This window comes from Alexandromys fortis, unplaced genomic scaffold (genome assembly GCF_014885135.2).
Source record: "Alexandromys fortis isolate MF-2015 unplaced genomic scaffold, M_Fortis_MF-2015_v1.1 scaffold_57, whole genome shotgun sequence".
NCBI lineage: Eukaryota > Metazoa > Chordata > Mammalia > Rodentia > Cricetidae > Alexandromys > Alexandromys fortis.
Genome location: NW_026067941.1, coordinates 8,861,584 through 8,877,408, shown reverse-complemented (window position 1 = coordinate 8,877,408; position 15,825 = coordinate 8,861,584). Strand labels below are relative to the sequence as shown.

Below are 15,825 nucleotides of genomic sequence, written 5' to 3'. Positions count from 1 at the left end.
GCAAGTCTGCTGAAAGTTCAATGGTGTTACTAGATATGGGGGCGGGATAAAGGGAAGCTGGATTTGATCAGCACATGCTATTTGGAAGTGAAACTGCACCAATATGTACAATTGATGCATGCTAATCAAAAGCAAAAATTAAAAAAAGCTACTTGGTTATGGCTCGGATGAGAATGACCCCTGTAGGCTCATATATTTGCAGGCCTAGTCCCCAGGTGGCAAACTGTTTGGGAAGGATTAGGAGGTGTGGCCTTATTGAAGAATGTGTGTCACTCAGGGTAGGCTTCCCAGAGTTTCTCTCTCTGTCTGCTGCCTGTGAATAAGGAAGTGAATCTCTCAGTTACTGCTCAGTGCCATGTCTGCCTACTGCAGCCATGATGATCATGGACTAACCCTCTCAAACTGTTAGCAAGTGCCCAGTTAAATGTTTTCTTTTATAAAATTCCCTTGGTCGTGGTGTCTCTTCACAGCAGGAGAACAGTGATTAAAACAGTCTGATCTGGCTTTGAAACCTCAGACTGGATTTTATTTTTCATTATTCTCTGAAATTCTACTATGGTCTTGGTGACAGAGCCTTAAACTTTTAAACTACATACATGGAGCAGATGAATGTCCCAAATCAATGTATACCAGCCACCAACCACCTAGTACCGTACTAAAATTCAAGTTCTGCTTCTAGAGATGTGAGGTTGGGCCTGAGATTCTCATTGTCAGCAAGTTCCCTTGCAGTGCTAATGAGCCACTCTTAGAAGATCAAGGTCCTAGACCATTTATGTCACTCTAAGAAAAGGAAGACATCTACAGAGGGAAGATAATTTTCAATATCAATCTTTTCCTCTCCTGGATTAAAAACAATTCAGAATGTATTTATTATATATCTTTGTGTGTCTGTATATGACAGTTGCAAAGACTTCAATGACTGGCCATAGTAAATGAGCACATTTAAATTATCCATGTATCAACTGCATATAAATTTTTTAAAAAGATTATTTGTGTATGTGTGTGTGTGTGCATGAGTTGATGTGCACTATGTGTGTGTAAGTACCCATAGAGGCCAGAAGAGGGCACCACATCCTCTGGAACTGGAGTTGTAGGTAGTTATGAGCTGCCAGGTGTGGGTTCTGGAAACCAAGTTTGAGTCCTCTGCAAGATTCAGAATGTAAGTACTGTTAACTGCTGAGCCATTTCTCCAGCCCTTGTGTATCAACTTCTGATGTAGTAAGAAAGTGGTACCTGTGGGATGCTGAAGAGTGAGCAAATTTCAGTTCAGAAAGTCTTCTTAAGTGTATCAACCAAGAAAAAAAGACATATAACACAGAGGAGGTAACAGGAGGCTGCAAGGTTCTGAGAAGCAATTACTCTCTTATCTCTCTTGTGTTTATTAACTCTTCCCTTTTCAAAGGTATTCTGAGAGGTAAGTGTTGCTACACCCATTTTATAAGGACACAGGTTAAAGAGATTGCGTGACCCAGTTGGTATGGAGAGGATTCAGATTCAGATCTGTTTAAAGACTCATGCATCTGTGCATCTTTTGCATATCCATTCTCCTACTCCAGCATCCTGTGAAGGTTCAGGGGACCACCTGAGAAGAAGCAGATAGAAAGGAGACACTCAGACAAAGCACATCAACTTATTGGCACATGAGAAGGCCAAGCTAGGTTGGTCTGTAGCAGATGAAGAAGGCCAAGCTAGGTTGGTTTGTAGCAGATGAAGAAGGCCAAGGTTAGCTTGGTCTGTAGCAGATAAAGGCGGCCAAGGATAGGTTGGTCTGTAGAAGACAAAGAAGAAGGAATTTGAATAGTTGAGAATGAGTTTTAACATGGACAGAAAATATGTTTTTTCATTCTAACATAGCTTTAGTGTGCAGTAATTGTTGAAATAGCAGGTCTGAGTTGACTAAACACTGTACATTCCAATAAAAGATCTGGCCTTTGGCTGTCTCCTGGGAAACAACCTCCAAGCCCTTAGGATGTCCTGTCTGATAACAATGCCTTCCTTTGCCTGACGTATTTTGAATCATAGGAGATCATTTATGCAATATTGTGGTAGATGGTAGAGACCTTGACTGTGGGTTACCGGTTTTACCTCTGACTTGGTGTGGTGGTTTGAATGAGAATGTTCCCCATTGACTCACACTTCAACCATGCCACACCTACTCCAAGAAGGCCACACCTCCTCATCCTTCCCAAACAGTTTACCAAGTGGGGACTAAGCATGAAAATATAAGAACTTATAGGGGCCATTCTCACTCACGTCACCACACAAATCAAGTATCTTTTCTACTTTTCACTTTAGATTAACATGCATTAATTATAAATGATGATGGAGTTCCATGTGGCCTCCATACAGCATGTGTTGATCAAACCCAGCTTCCCCTTCCCCCTACTGTTACATCTAGTAACGCTACTGGGCTTTCTGCAGACCTTGCTAAGGTATATTTTTTTTTAAACCAGTTTCCTAGAAAGCGACAGTCTTGCTACAGGAAGTTCATCACTGGAGGCAGGCTTTGAGCATGCATAGCATCATCCCGCATCTGGTTCTCTCTCTCTCCTCTTTGTGGTTACTACTGAAGATAGTGATCTCTCAACTTCCTGCCCCTGCTGCCATTCCTGGTGCTTGGTGCCGTGCTTCCCCACTGTGATGGGCTTTATTCCTCTGGAACTAAACCCCAAACAATCCCTTTCTTTTATAAATTGACTTTGGTCATGGTATTTTATTATAGTAAAAGTAACTAATACACAGGGCTGGAGATGAAGTCACACTGATGATTAACATTCTCAGACTCACCATGGAAACGTACCTCTGGGCTTGTCTATGAAGGTGTTTCCAGAAATGCTCTGCAGAGCAGGGGAGACCCACTCTGAATGTGGGAGGCGCCCTGTGGTGGGCTGGAGTCCTGGACAGCATGGTAAACAAAACAGAAAAAGTGAGCTGAGCGCTGTCGTTCCTTTCTCTATTTGGCCACTGTGGCGGAAGTGGGATCAGCTCCCTCATAGTCCCGCCTCTATCTTCCCTTCGCTAGTGGGCTGTGCCCTGAAACTGTGAGCCGAAATAAAGCCTGCCTGCCTGCCTTCCTTCCTTCCTTCCTTCCTTCCTTCCTTCCTTCCTTCTTCCTTCCTTCCTTCTTAAAGTTACCTTTGTCAGGGATTGTGTCAAAGCAGTAAGAAAAATAAGTAATAAAGTCGGGCGAGAGTCATGGGCAGTCCATGTTTCCCCAGTGAACACTCGAAATGCGCTGGAAGCGTAGGAACGCTCCGTGGTTGCCAGCTCTCCCTGGGTGCTGTCATGAAGCACTGCTGAGAGAATTAAATGCTGTTTGTGAAATCTACCAGAGGAAGCAGCTGGAACGTGCATCAAGTCTCTCCTGAACTCTGTCCTGCGTGTCTTTGTTCCTTGCTAATTCGAATCTGTATCCTTCAAGCAAGTCCCTGAACCCAAGGGCGGTTGGAGAGATTGCTGCAAAATGCTTAAAAGGTTTAACCCTAGCCAGTGAAGAGCAGCTTGGGTGGGTGGGTAAGGGAAGCCTTGGCTTTTTGAGTCGGTAAGTATTCACTGAGCGATTACTTACACCACGTATTATCGCACCAGAGTATGAAGATAAGCCCACATCCCTGCTCTTTAAGAGGGTCCTTTCCTCCACCAGCACTAACTACCACAGACACAGCAGGTGCTATGAGTCTGAGAGGAGGGCTTAGTGAGGAACATTCGGAGAAGGAAGTTTTCCCAGAGTGCCTCTCCAGGGACCACCCTGAGTATTCTGTGACTTTGGTTATAGATGCTGGAGCTAGTTACCTTTCTGCAATGACTTAACAACGCTCACCCTAGGGACATGTATGCCTGGAGGCAATGGGACTGAGGTGATGGGGGCGGGGCTGGGGGGTCTCCCCTACAGACCCAGTTCTCTCCTGAACCCAGTGGGCTACATAATTCATCACAGACACAGAAATCAAAGTTGTGTTTTATTGGAGAAAGAAGGAGAACAGAGTGCTATGGTCTTTGTTTGAGGCTTTCCTGGGTAGTCCACTCAGCACTGCCTGGGGTATTCTGCCTTCCATAGCTGCTGCCGCCACCCCACCCCTCAGGTCGGAAAGCTGCCACACTGAAGTCATGTGACCTGGGAAATGCAGGTTCCCTGTCCTCATGACCCCTGCTCAGTGGGGAAGAGGCCCTTCAATCCCGCATGCCTTCCCTCAGAGATGTTCACTTAAGATCAGTAATCTGTTCATGTTTGCCTCTTCTCTGAGTGACATCTCATCTACGATGAGTTAGGGGAATGACCCTTGGGGATGTGGACTATGGTTTCTTCAGGTGTTTCTGCACTCAGGATACCTTTTCCACGTCTAGGACATTTCACCCTCCTCTGACCAGCATTTATTTTTGAAATTTTCTTCCATTTATTTTCATTACCCTCAAGATGTCTTCTTTAAAAAAAAAAAAAAACCAAGCTATTACTTTATTTTTATCAGACGAGAAGCATGCGGCTATATAGTGAGCAACCCTGAGCCTTTCACCGTGTCCAGCATTGAACATATCTCCCCACGGAAGCCTCTAGCTATGGCTGCTCTCACAAAGGTCATGACTTGTAACACTGCCACTTGGGTACTCTGTGTGTACCACTACAGAGACACAGTGAGGTTCCTCTCACCCAGGAATCCTTCCCTGTCCTGCAGGGTCCCACTCGAGGGGACTTCTTTCCCTCTTTGGCCACTCAGCTTCTGTTTCCGAGGAATAGTCTACTTCAAGGATTTGAGCGACAGTATGAGCTACCCACCTAAAAGAAAAGCTGAATAGGACATACACTTTCCCTACCTTCCTTCCATGGTGCACACACCTGGCATTGTAAATTAAAAGCTACCATCTTCACAAAGCAGTGACATGGGGACATGGGGAGGTGGGGACAGGGGTAGCCATGCATCCCCAGGGCAGGAGAAGCAGGAAGACCAGCAGAGCAATCTGTGAAGCCCAGAGTCCAACAACTGCATCCTACTGGTCCAGATGACACCAGGATTGGAATCTGGCTACTCAGGCTTCTACCTGGCCATGTCTTTTCAGGAAACTCTTTTTCCACTTATACGCTGGTTTCCTTCCTTGAAGCCCAGAGATACTGATGAAGAAATGAGACTCTTGCAAACCACTCACCCCCAATTACCTTTGCTTCCTCCCAGCTTTCCTTGTCACACGTGTGCTTTCGAGGGGCAGGTGGGCAGGGAGACAATGGGACTATAAGTTAGCAACCAAGCTAGGGAAAACTAAGAAAGTTCCCTCTTCGCTGGTATCTAGGAAATTGGTCAAGGGGCTGGGCCCTAACGAGCAATGGCAACATCTCATGGAGCCTTTGACTTTCTTGTTCTTAATGTCTGTGATGGGAGGATAAGAATCAATTTCTTCTTTTTCTCCTTCAATCCTGCTGCCCAGTTTTGTCACTTCCCTAACCCTCAAAGCAAAGACCGTAGGTCGGCACATTATTGAAATGTCTGTTGTCAGTTTCCGTCTGGATTAGAGCTTTCAGCTCTCTGTGCAGGAATCGTACGGTTTGTTTCTCTACACACCCCCAGGGAACAAGACCGCTCTCCACGCAATACCGCAGTCTGTACCCTCCCCACTCCCACCGTCCCCCCAACAGATAGCAGACACGGCCTTCTAAAACACACAACATGGTCTTCTTTATTTAATTATTTAATCAGTTTACATTCCACAACTGACAGATTATTTGTTTTTATTTTTTTCCATGAACAAGTCATTTAATTAATTACCAGACACTTTTTTTTTCAATCGATGGAAATAACAAGATTTCTGCCAATTTGAAAAAGAAAATTGCAAGATGCAGTCAGTTTCAGTGAAGTTCCCAAACGCTCTCTGCTTCCTCAGTCTTTTCAAAGTCACAGGAACCTGGCAATTTCCCTTTTCATCCCCCCTCCCACTTCCCTGTTAAGTTCCTCTTAGAATATCACAAGAGTTTCGAGATCTGGTTTGGATCACCTTTCCTGTAATTAATTAATTATGAGAAGAAACAGACAGTACAATAGATCTGATAAGATGTAGCATTCTTGTTAAGATTAAACAATACATTTATTCACATCATATCAGAACAAATTAACATAATATTTAATCTTATTTTTAGCACCAATGACCACAGGAATTGCTACCTCCAAGGGGAGAGTCGTTGTTAGAATCCTGCAGTATACACCACACTGTGTCTAACCAATCAGAAAGCACTATGCAAATTAGAGTGAAAGGTAAATAAATTTATATTGACTGAGCAATAATCTGGCGGACCATAAACTCGCCAGCTGTTTGAGAGTTTTGCCGGCGATAGGCCCCGTCTAATGACCACGTTTAAAACGTACTCACCTAGTCAGCTCCCTTCCTCCTGCTCGGCAGCACAGGCCTCAGAAGGTTAGATTTTAAATGAATCAAGCCTTATCATACTGCTTCTTTGAAATGATTGGAGAATGCCCAGGGGCTTGCTTGTATTTATTCTGTTCTATGCCCTAAGATCTCACTACCCGTCTTTTTCCCCCCACACGAAAGAGGCTTGTTTAGACCTAAGGAAGATCTCTAAGCAGAAAGGAGAGGTAGGAAACGGTGGCCCGAGTTCTTGTGTAAGGACAGAACTTGTCGCTGCCACCTCCTAGGAGATAGGGTCTGCCTGCTGCTCTTCTCCCATATCTCCTCTTCGGCATTCAAGATTTAAAAAGAAATTGGAGGATGGATCAAAGAGCTGCGAACATCAGTGAGATGTCCTTAGCAGGAGACTCCACCAGATGTTAAGAGGTGGGAGAGATGTGTATTCTTAACCATGGGGAGGCCTGTCTATCCCTTATCACGAGATAAAAAGACATCTGGATAGATAGGGTGGGTGGTGGCTGACGCCCCTACCGCCAAAGGGCATGACCTGTGGTCCCTCAGGATTTCGACAGGTCACCAGGGCCATGTCCGGGGATAGCACGAACACCCCTTGAGGCAGATATAACATGTGGTTGGTTCACAGTAGTTCCCTCCCCCAGCTAAGCAGGTGAAGTAGAACTTCCAAAGGCAAGACAGCATCGTGGAGATGGCTCGGCTTCCTACTCAGCAAATCCAGCCCTCGCCTTTGACCCCCACAGAGAAATGCTCACCAGTGAGCGACTTGCCGGCCAGGGCATCCTGCTCGGTCTCTGAAAAGCCTGTGTTTTCCTAGCCAGGTACCAGAAGCCTGATGCAGCTTTTGAGCCCTAAAAATGTGTCTGAGTCAGTTGGAGATGTTTTCAGGAGTAAGATTTACCTCGGTTTAGATTTTATGTGAACTAACCAGCACGTAAAGCATGCCAGTAACTTTGATATTGGGTCCAGGTCCAAGGGCTAAAAGTATGGAAATTAATTTCACCTGTTCTGTCGGTGCATTAAAATGCAGCTAGCAGGATATTTCAAATTGCATACATATCTTGTATCAAGTTCTATTGGGCGGCAGAGGTCTAAATCACCTTCCTTGTACAAGTCTCAAAGGGGGTCACCAAGGTCCATCAGGGATGAGGAAGTTGTGGACTGAAGGAGCCTATACTCATGAATGGAGGGGGTGCTGGCACAGGCCATATTTGTGTATGTCTCTGAGAAAACTATTCTTGTCTGGCAGTCACTTTACTCCGGGATTGATTACCGGTGCCCTGTGCTATCCTAATCCCTCTACTCCAGAATTCCCGCCTTGGGGCTATTTCTCTGCCATTCTGCTGAGGGGATTTTGGAAGCACAGAAATTTCTCCATTCCAAAGTTTTCATTAAGTTCTAAGTTTACCTAACCACGTGTTCTACCCACAGCCTCCACCCCAGCACCAGAACCGCCTTTTTTTTCTCTTTTCCCAATTTGTCGTGCCCCCTGACCGGGCTCCGCTTCTCTACAGAGTAAACCACATTTGTGGAGCAAGCCACAGTCGGTAAAGCAACGCACATGCCTCATCTCCTTTGATGGTCTTCCTCCTACCACAGTCCAGTGAGGCAAGGCTCTATCAACAGACAGGGCTCGATGAGATAATCGGAGTGGGTGGGAAAAGGCATCTGAGACAGAAAAGGTGGATCAAAGGCTTGGGACTCTGTACACAAACGGGCTGCTAGCTTGTGGTTACTTTCTGAGGGTTATCAGCTTGGGCCAAGAGCAGCGGGAAGAAAGCATCTCCTGATTTCTCTCAATGCAACAGCCAGCCTGGGCACAAATAGCAGCAGAATGGACAGGGGAGACCTGGTGTCCCATGAGTCCCCAAAGTCACCCTGCTCCCTATGAGGCTGTGAGGACATGGGTACATGGCGAGGTCACAAGATTCACCCAAGGCTCGAGGTGAGCTATTAACAAACTTTCTAACGTCACTCACTCCAGGTCAGGTCTTTGGGTTGACACTGGCCACGACCTTTGCCCTTTTTACTTTGAGTATGCTTTGACTTTGGGAGAGAACAACTTAACATTAAAGGCAAATGCCTTCAGAACAGAGAGTGCTTAGCAAGCAGGAGCAACTACCAGGAGAACAACCAGGGAATTCTCTCATGATGGGTCTCCCTCACTTCAGGTGCCTCCAGGGCCAGGATCCTAGGGCAGTCCTCACGAGTCCCCAGAAAACTGAGGGCTCTGTTTCAGCCTTTGAGGAGTTGCAATGCCCCTCCCCTTTATTTTCAGCTTTCACTTTTGTTTGTACATTTTTACAGATAGTCTTGGATGGAAACAGTCACACCATGGGCAGTGGAGTGGGGCAGGGGAGGGGCACAAGAATGGGGTCTCTGAAATCTCGGCCTGAAGACATGATCACACTCACGACACAGACACACCAGCACATACAAATGACAATGGGCCTAGGGGCCACCCCGAGAGGAAAGGAAAAGCTTGAGGCCTAGGGGAGAAAAATGCGGGACATGGTTCCCCCACCCAGGGAGTCACGACAGGCCTTAGGCATGAAGGAGTAGTAGGCTGGCTTGCGGGTCAGGGAGGCGCCAGGCTGAGCTGAAGCTAGGTAACTCCTATGTTGGGGTCCAGTTTTCTGTTTCTTGGCCCTGAACAAGCTACCTTGTACCCTTATGATTGGCTGGGCTCTAGTCATAGGGAGAGCAAGGACATGTTATTCTCTGTTAGAAAGTTTCAGGGCAGGTAGGGAAGAAGAAAAGCATGAAGATTTTTTGGGGGGAATCTGTTCTTTTCCCTTTTAGAATCTAAGATCCAAGTGAGTTCATACTGGGAAATGTCCTAACTGGATATACCACACAGAGGCCCTCCGACCAGAGCTCAGAGGCTATTGACGAAGCCACTAGCTTTGCAGCCTGACAAGAGGAAGTGGGCTCTCGCTCTGTCATGCTTATCCTCACTCTACACATGAGAGAACTTTAATAGCTTTAGGATCTGACTTTTCCCCAACATGAGCACGTACAGCCAGGAGTGAACCCAGAACTGTTAAAACAAGCGGCACTATAAACTCCTTGCCTGCTTTAGAGGTGAAATGTCAGAGCCCCCTGTGCTCTTAGCCTCCACGTGGTCTCCTCGTTCTCCATCCCTTCTGCTAATAAGACTAAGCTACAGGAATGAGAGGGCACTTTGCAAAACTGGCCTTGGAGAAAAGGGCATGAGTCTGGCCATGGGTAACAAATACAAAAGAGGCGATTCCTCTGGAGGGCTTGAAGGAAGGCGTGAACCCCATGTACTTCAGCTGGGTAGCTACGCTCTAGCTCAGCAACCAAGATGCCCCCCCTCCATATCCCTCTCGGTAGCGCCTTGATGGATCCATTCCACCTTAGTGGCTGCGCTGCTGATAACGGGTAATTTGAACAGTGCGTAATTCATAGACACTTCATGTTTGCAAATCGCTCCGCAATTTCTTTGTCACCCTTAATGTACCATGAGGTAAAACGTTATCACCATCCTCATTTTGTAGACGAGGAAGTTCAAGTATAGAGAAGACACAGTGCCCAGAGTCACAAATCATTTGAGGACAGAGCAGAATGAAAGGTACAGCCACCGCTGCAATATACAAGTGTAGCTTAGTTAGTGAGTGTGTACTCATGATGAGATTGAGATGGCACCTGAAACAAAAGGATAAGTAGGGGATAGAGAGATATAGATAGATAGAAGGATAGATGGATGGATGATAGATGGATGATAGATGGATGATGATAGATAGATAGATAGATAGATAGATAGATAGATAGATAGATAGATAGACCTAAACAGTATTCTATCGCTCTGGCCTGAGCTTTCGAAGGCCTCCTTGCTGTCCTTGGGACTTGTGTTGTTGCCAAGAACACAGAATCACTGATGCCAATCACAGTTCTGTGGCCATGCCATGTCCTCCTGGCCCCATTTATTCCCTCAGTGACAACCACTCACTGAAGAGGTTCTGAGGTTCTGGCCATTATGGCTGGGCCCACTATAGAGGCCTCAGAGGGATGGGTGGCTTATGATCGGTCTCTCAGTCTTTTGTATGCTATTTTTTTTCTAGTTTTCTACAGTGAGCATGTATTCCTCACGAGGGAAACTCAATAACTTGTAAAAATCTGGTCTAAGGACTAGGAACAATGTCAAAGAAATGTTTGGGGGCATAGACACATCAATGAAAAGATGGTAAGCATAACCCCCAAAGTCAACAGTCTGAGAGACGTCAAGATCTTTTGTATGCATCTGCTCTGCTGAACTTGCTTTAAAAAGTCCGTCCCTTTCTTCTGTCTGTGTGAGCTGGAAGACAGCACCAAGGCTGGTCCAGCTGAGCTCTGCTTCACCATTCCTGTCTGTGTGCCGTTCTTCTGACTCATCATGTTTCCCTGGAGAGGGATGGATGTGCTCACTGGGGCAAATCAGCCCAGAAGCAGCAGACGCATTTTCAGAAAAGAAGATTGCCTTGAACTAGGAGAAGCAACCGATAGTCCACATAAAGACAGAGGGTGTCTGGGTCGATCCCCACTTCTTCCACTACGTGACTGAAATCAGTGGATGGATGTTCCCAGCCTAAGACAGTTGAAGCCGAATGCTCTGAGCAATGATTTGGCTCCATTATTCCAAATTTTACTAGGTGGGCAGCTTTTGAGACCTCAATGGCACATCTTCCTGAAGTCAGGAAAACACATGCGGCATTTTCCTGTTAGGTCTCTTATCATGTATATGGATGACCAAGGAAATGCAAAGTCGTAGGGTGCCCTCTCTTATGAAGGAAAAGTGACACATTTGGATAGAACCCTCACCTGAGGGATAATACACCAGCATAGTGTCAGGGCCCAGGGAATCATTCGGGGACCTGAGGCTAAAGAGGGCTGATCTTCATCTGGAAGAGCTATCTAGTTATGCTTTCGAAAGTGAAACAGACATTTTCTTTCTTATATTTTGATGTCAGTGATCCACACACATCCTTGTGAGACCTCAGGCCATGACAAACAAGGAGAAGGGGCTTGAAGTCCCTCTCCTCCCTAAGAAGGCAACTGTCACAAACTGATTATAAGGAAAGCCATAGGGAGAAGAAAATAGAAAATGAACCATAACTCCCCAGCGAGGAATTACACTTTCTCCCAGCTAGGCCCCAACTTCCTCAAATCTCTGACCTAGGAGTGAGCGAGGAAATGAACAATGAATGTGGAAATTGCGCTCAGGCTGTTGGTTAGCACAGGGCCCACAGCATGTGCAATCACGGTCCTTGTACACACACAGCAGAAAGAATTTGAATTTGACCTGGGTAGGAGCTGCAGGTCTCTCAGAGGCCACTGGCTCTCAGTCACCTCAGAAGGCTGGGGTCTATGATTTAGAGTTAGTGGAGTCCGAACTAGAGTGTGCCCCACACCAAGACTTCTTTGATTTTTCTTCTACTCACTCCCTAGCCACCTCACAGCCAGAAAAATTCCAGAATCTGCGTCAGAGTGGCTTATTCTAACCAGGGGTCAATAACCTGTGATGGGAGGCTCTGGCCACCTAAACAGAGATTGCTATCTCCCATCATTGTGGGGACTTCTGTCCTGATCGGGTGCCATGGCTTGTCTTTGTTGCTAAGTACTACAGAACCCAGCATGTGTGTGTCTGTGTCTGTCTGGTAGGAATAATGACAAAGTGACCCTAAGGTCCTGTTCTGCCGATTGGGGTAAAATTAATTGAGCCAGAGACACTATCTCCTCGCTGGGATCTGTCTATTATGTGCATGCTTCAAAGAAGCCAAAAAGTTTTATTAAGTTTGCCACAGAGTTGGGCAATTGGGTAGAGCAGATGCTCTGTTTATGATGAATATGATTTTTTAAAAAGAAAACCAAGGCATAAAGGTATAAATGAGAGGTCTGTGAACTTGTTTGTCCAAACAAGTTTACTTAAGAGAAGTTTAAATAGTCAACAGCAAATTGCCCCATTTGGCTTAGCTTCCTCCATCTTTTTGCAACTGCAAAAGAGCTGGAATTAATATTCCATCCCCAACAAGTTCTGTGCCTCAGTGGATGTTCAAGGACACCTGCTTGTCCCTGCCCAGGTCAAGATAATCTGGAGGAAGACAAAAGCCCTCTCAATCTGAGATACTTCCATTTTCCAGCCCCAAGAATGTCCTTCACCTTAAGAGAAAAATTTATCTTTTCAAAGGAAAAGAAAAAAACAAAATTCTCTATTAAAAAAACTGAGTTTTTTTTTCTGAAGATTATTTCCCCTATCATGGAATACACTGTTTATCTTAAGAACAACTCTTAGAATCTCAGTTGGAAGCCAGCAGCATTCCCTAACACCCAGCTTGCCCCTGCTCTCCCGGCACCCCTACACTCGGGGTAGTCACATGTAAGAGCTTCTGTAGGATCTGACCAGGGCCCTGATGAGGGAGTCTTGAGAAATGCATCCATACCTCTATATAGGTATACACACACACACACACAGCATCAGAAAGATGCACACAAAAAGTTACCCACATGAAGCCCATCAGACATCATACCCTGATAGGATTACACACACACACACACACACACACACACACAGGGAGGGAGGGAGGGAGGGAGGGAGATATAGAGGGAGAGAGAGAAGGGAAGAGGGAAAGAGGGGGGAGAGGGAGAGAAAGGTCAGATGAGATGAATAACCTGGCAGGTGGGGGAAGGGGAGGGAAACTGTTGGTAGGTGAGAGGGGAGGCGTCTGGTAGGAAAAAAGGTCAGGAACAGGGAGCTGCAGTGGAGCACTTGAGGGAGGAAGGCTGCTGAGTGGTTGGCAACGTTCCCAAAGCAGACCCATTCTGCAGCAGCTGAACTCCCCATCTGCATGGCTGACCACAGCTGCACCAGCTCAGGATTCTCTCCTTGCCTCCCCAGGGACACTTGGCACCAGCAGGGTCCCCAAGGTAACCATGAGTTACTCCTGCCATGTGGCATTCACAGCTCCGGCTAACTTTGCTTCACTTGCCAGCACTCAGTGCCAATTTGCTCAAGTGAGCTGGATGGTCTTGCTCCACCTCAGTTTCGGTGCTAGCCCCTAAAATAGATCACTATTTGGGGATTCGTGGCCTTAAAGATCAAGAGGAAAGGGACTAGAATGGAAAGAGTCGAGAATTCTCCATTAATTTACATAATATCATACAAACTCGAGCCCATGGGACATGGAGGTGCTCTCTCTGCATGTGGCCCATTTCCTGTCATCTGTACAGGGCTCACCCCTAGAAAAGGAGCAGATGTCCAGTGACAAAGGACAGCCCCCACGGCGGGGACAGAAGGTCTTGTTTGGTATATTTACTTGTACATCAGCAGCCAGAGGCAATATTCCTTCTCTTTCCTGATCTGTATGTTCCCCCTCTTCTCTTAGGACTTTTGTGCCCAGCTGTGTCTTGAGCTTCCGAAATTAGTGGACTAAATCTTGCAGAGTTCCAGAACCGTACTGTGAAGTGCCACGGGGTTCTCTGGCCCAGTGGTTTTGTTCTTGGTTTTGCCCTCTGGGAATTTCAGCTGTACCAGAAATCATAGAAAAAGTGCAACACAAACAATAAAACCCCCATACTCAGGAAATATCCAGCACATGTGCATGCACATACACATGTGCATGGGCACACACACACACACACACACGCACGCACACACATGCACACTTTTGTCTCTCTCCAGGCATCTGAAGCTGCTGCATTGGCACCCATGAAGGCCTGCCTTTCAAGATAATTCCCGGATCTTGGGGCCTCCATATTGGGTCAAAAATAATAATAGCGAGAGAAAGAGAGACAACAGAATAAGATGATATTTCCATTCAAGGAGTGGAAAAGAAAAAGGTAACCACCCAACACCTATGCACATGTGCACACACACACACACGCACACACACATCACAGCATTGCTCAAAGGCTCGATCTGCCCAGAGAACGCAGGCAGGGGAGGACAGGGTGGCCTCTTGTTTAACTGGGTGTAAGGCAGCTGGAAGGTAAGACTGGGTTTTCTGAGCATCCACTGGAATGTCCTTTTGTTGATGCTGATCTTGCCTCTCAGCATGTTCTCCCCCCTTCCCACCTCTAAGACATTGTCCAAAGGTTTGGCCACAAAGAGAAAACTTCCTTCTCAGTCTGTTTTCTCTTCCACTCTTGGTGTGTCGCTGGTGGGCTGGGAAGGGGCTCAGAACAGGAAGAGCAGAGAAGTGGTTCTGAAAAATGGCCTCAAAGATGTGGTTACATTCTATGAACTCAAGGGACTGAGTTTCCCCATGATATGATGGCTGGGGTGGTGGTGGCCTTTCCTGCTGGCCCAGAGAGTAGCGCTTCCTTCTCTGTATCTGTGTTGCTCCAGACCACTGCCTCTGTCCCTTCCAGTTCACCGCCACATCCTTATGAGTGACAGGGATCAAGATGCTAGCGCAGGTGGCGGCTTTCACTGTCTTGAAGAAAACATGAAGCCAAAGTCAAGAACTGATGAGAGAGAGCCACGGGATGGGAACACTTTTCCCATCTTGGAAATGAGGCAACACAAAGTCTGATGAGATGCAGGTGCCTGAGCCAACTCAACTCTACCTTGGCACTGGCATCATCTTGACTGAGTTTCATTTTATATATGTATATTATATATATATTTATATATATATATATATATATATGTATGGGTTTGTTTTTTAGCACACTGTCCCATTCTCTGGTCTGGATTTAGGGCAGTTGGTCCTCGGGACAGGTTGGACAGAGGGGGCCAAGGTACAGAAGAATCCCGAGATTAGTGTGAGGCCCAGGCCCCCCCACGCACAGAACATGGACCATCCATAGCCGTGGCTGATGTCATCCGGGAGTCCATATAGGTAGCGTGGGTAACGTGACAGCTCAAAGTTGATCCCAGCCACACAGGTGCACAGTGAAATGATGCAGAAGGTTCCTGGAGAAGAAGGGAGGAAACATGGGGCAGGGGAATGGAGAAGGAAAAGGAAGAAGGGAGGAAGAGAGAAAAGAAGTTAGGATTGTCACATTTGCACTTTCTTAAGTGGGAGAGATGAGAAGATTCAGGGAAGAGTGGGCTGCCACCAAGGTCACCATCGAGAGAAGTTCAGGGGAGGGGGGCACTATTGCTTTGGGACCCTTATCTCGGACAAAGTCAGGAAGTCGCTTCTTTGATAAAATACCCCAAATGAATATCTCATTAGAAATTTATATAGGGTGGATGACTGCAGAATATTTACTTCTTTTTAATTAAGTATTTAAAATATGCTTCTTTCATCAAAAGCACAAATCATCCCATTCGGTGTAGCAATAAAAACATCTGTTTTCATTCATATATACATAGCACCTTTTACAAATTTCAATACTCTTTCTTTAATCTAGTCACCAAAAACTCTGGCCATCCAGAGTTTTTTTTTTAAACCTTCTCAGGTGCCTGACGCTTGAAAAATCTTTTCCACTTTCTAAGGCAACATTTCTGGAAAACGC

General features: G+C 46.1%; 1 protein-coding gene across 2 annotated transcripts in view; it reads right to left on the bottom strand.

Annotated features, from left to right (window-relative positions):
- Window positions 1-2,802: 2,802 nt before the first annotated feature.
- Tmem178b (transmembrane protein 178B) overlaps window positions 2,803-15,825 on the bottom strand; it is a 384,621-nt gene continuing 371,598 nt past the window's right edge. Inside the window, exon 4 of one of the 2 annotated variants that reach the window (XM_050147890.1) lies at window positions 2,803-2,896. The gene's annotated coding sequence lies outside the window, so the exon portion shown is untranslated. Of the gene's footprint in view, window positions 2,897-14,984; window positions 15,278-15,825 lie in introns of those variants that run through there. The other variant, XM_050147889.1, reaches the window with a different exon arrangement.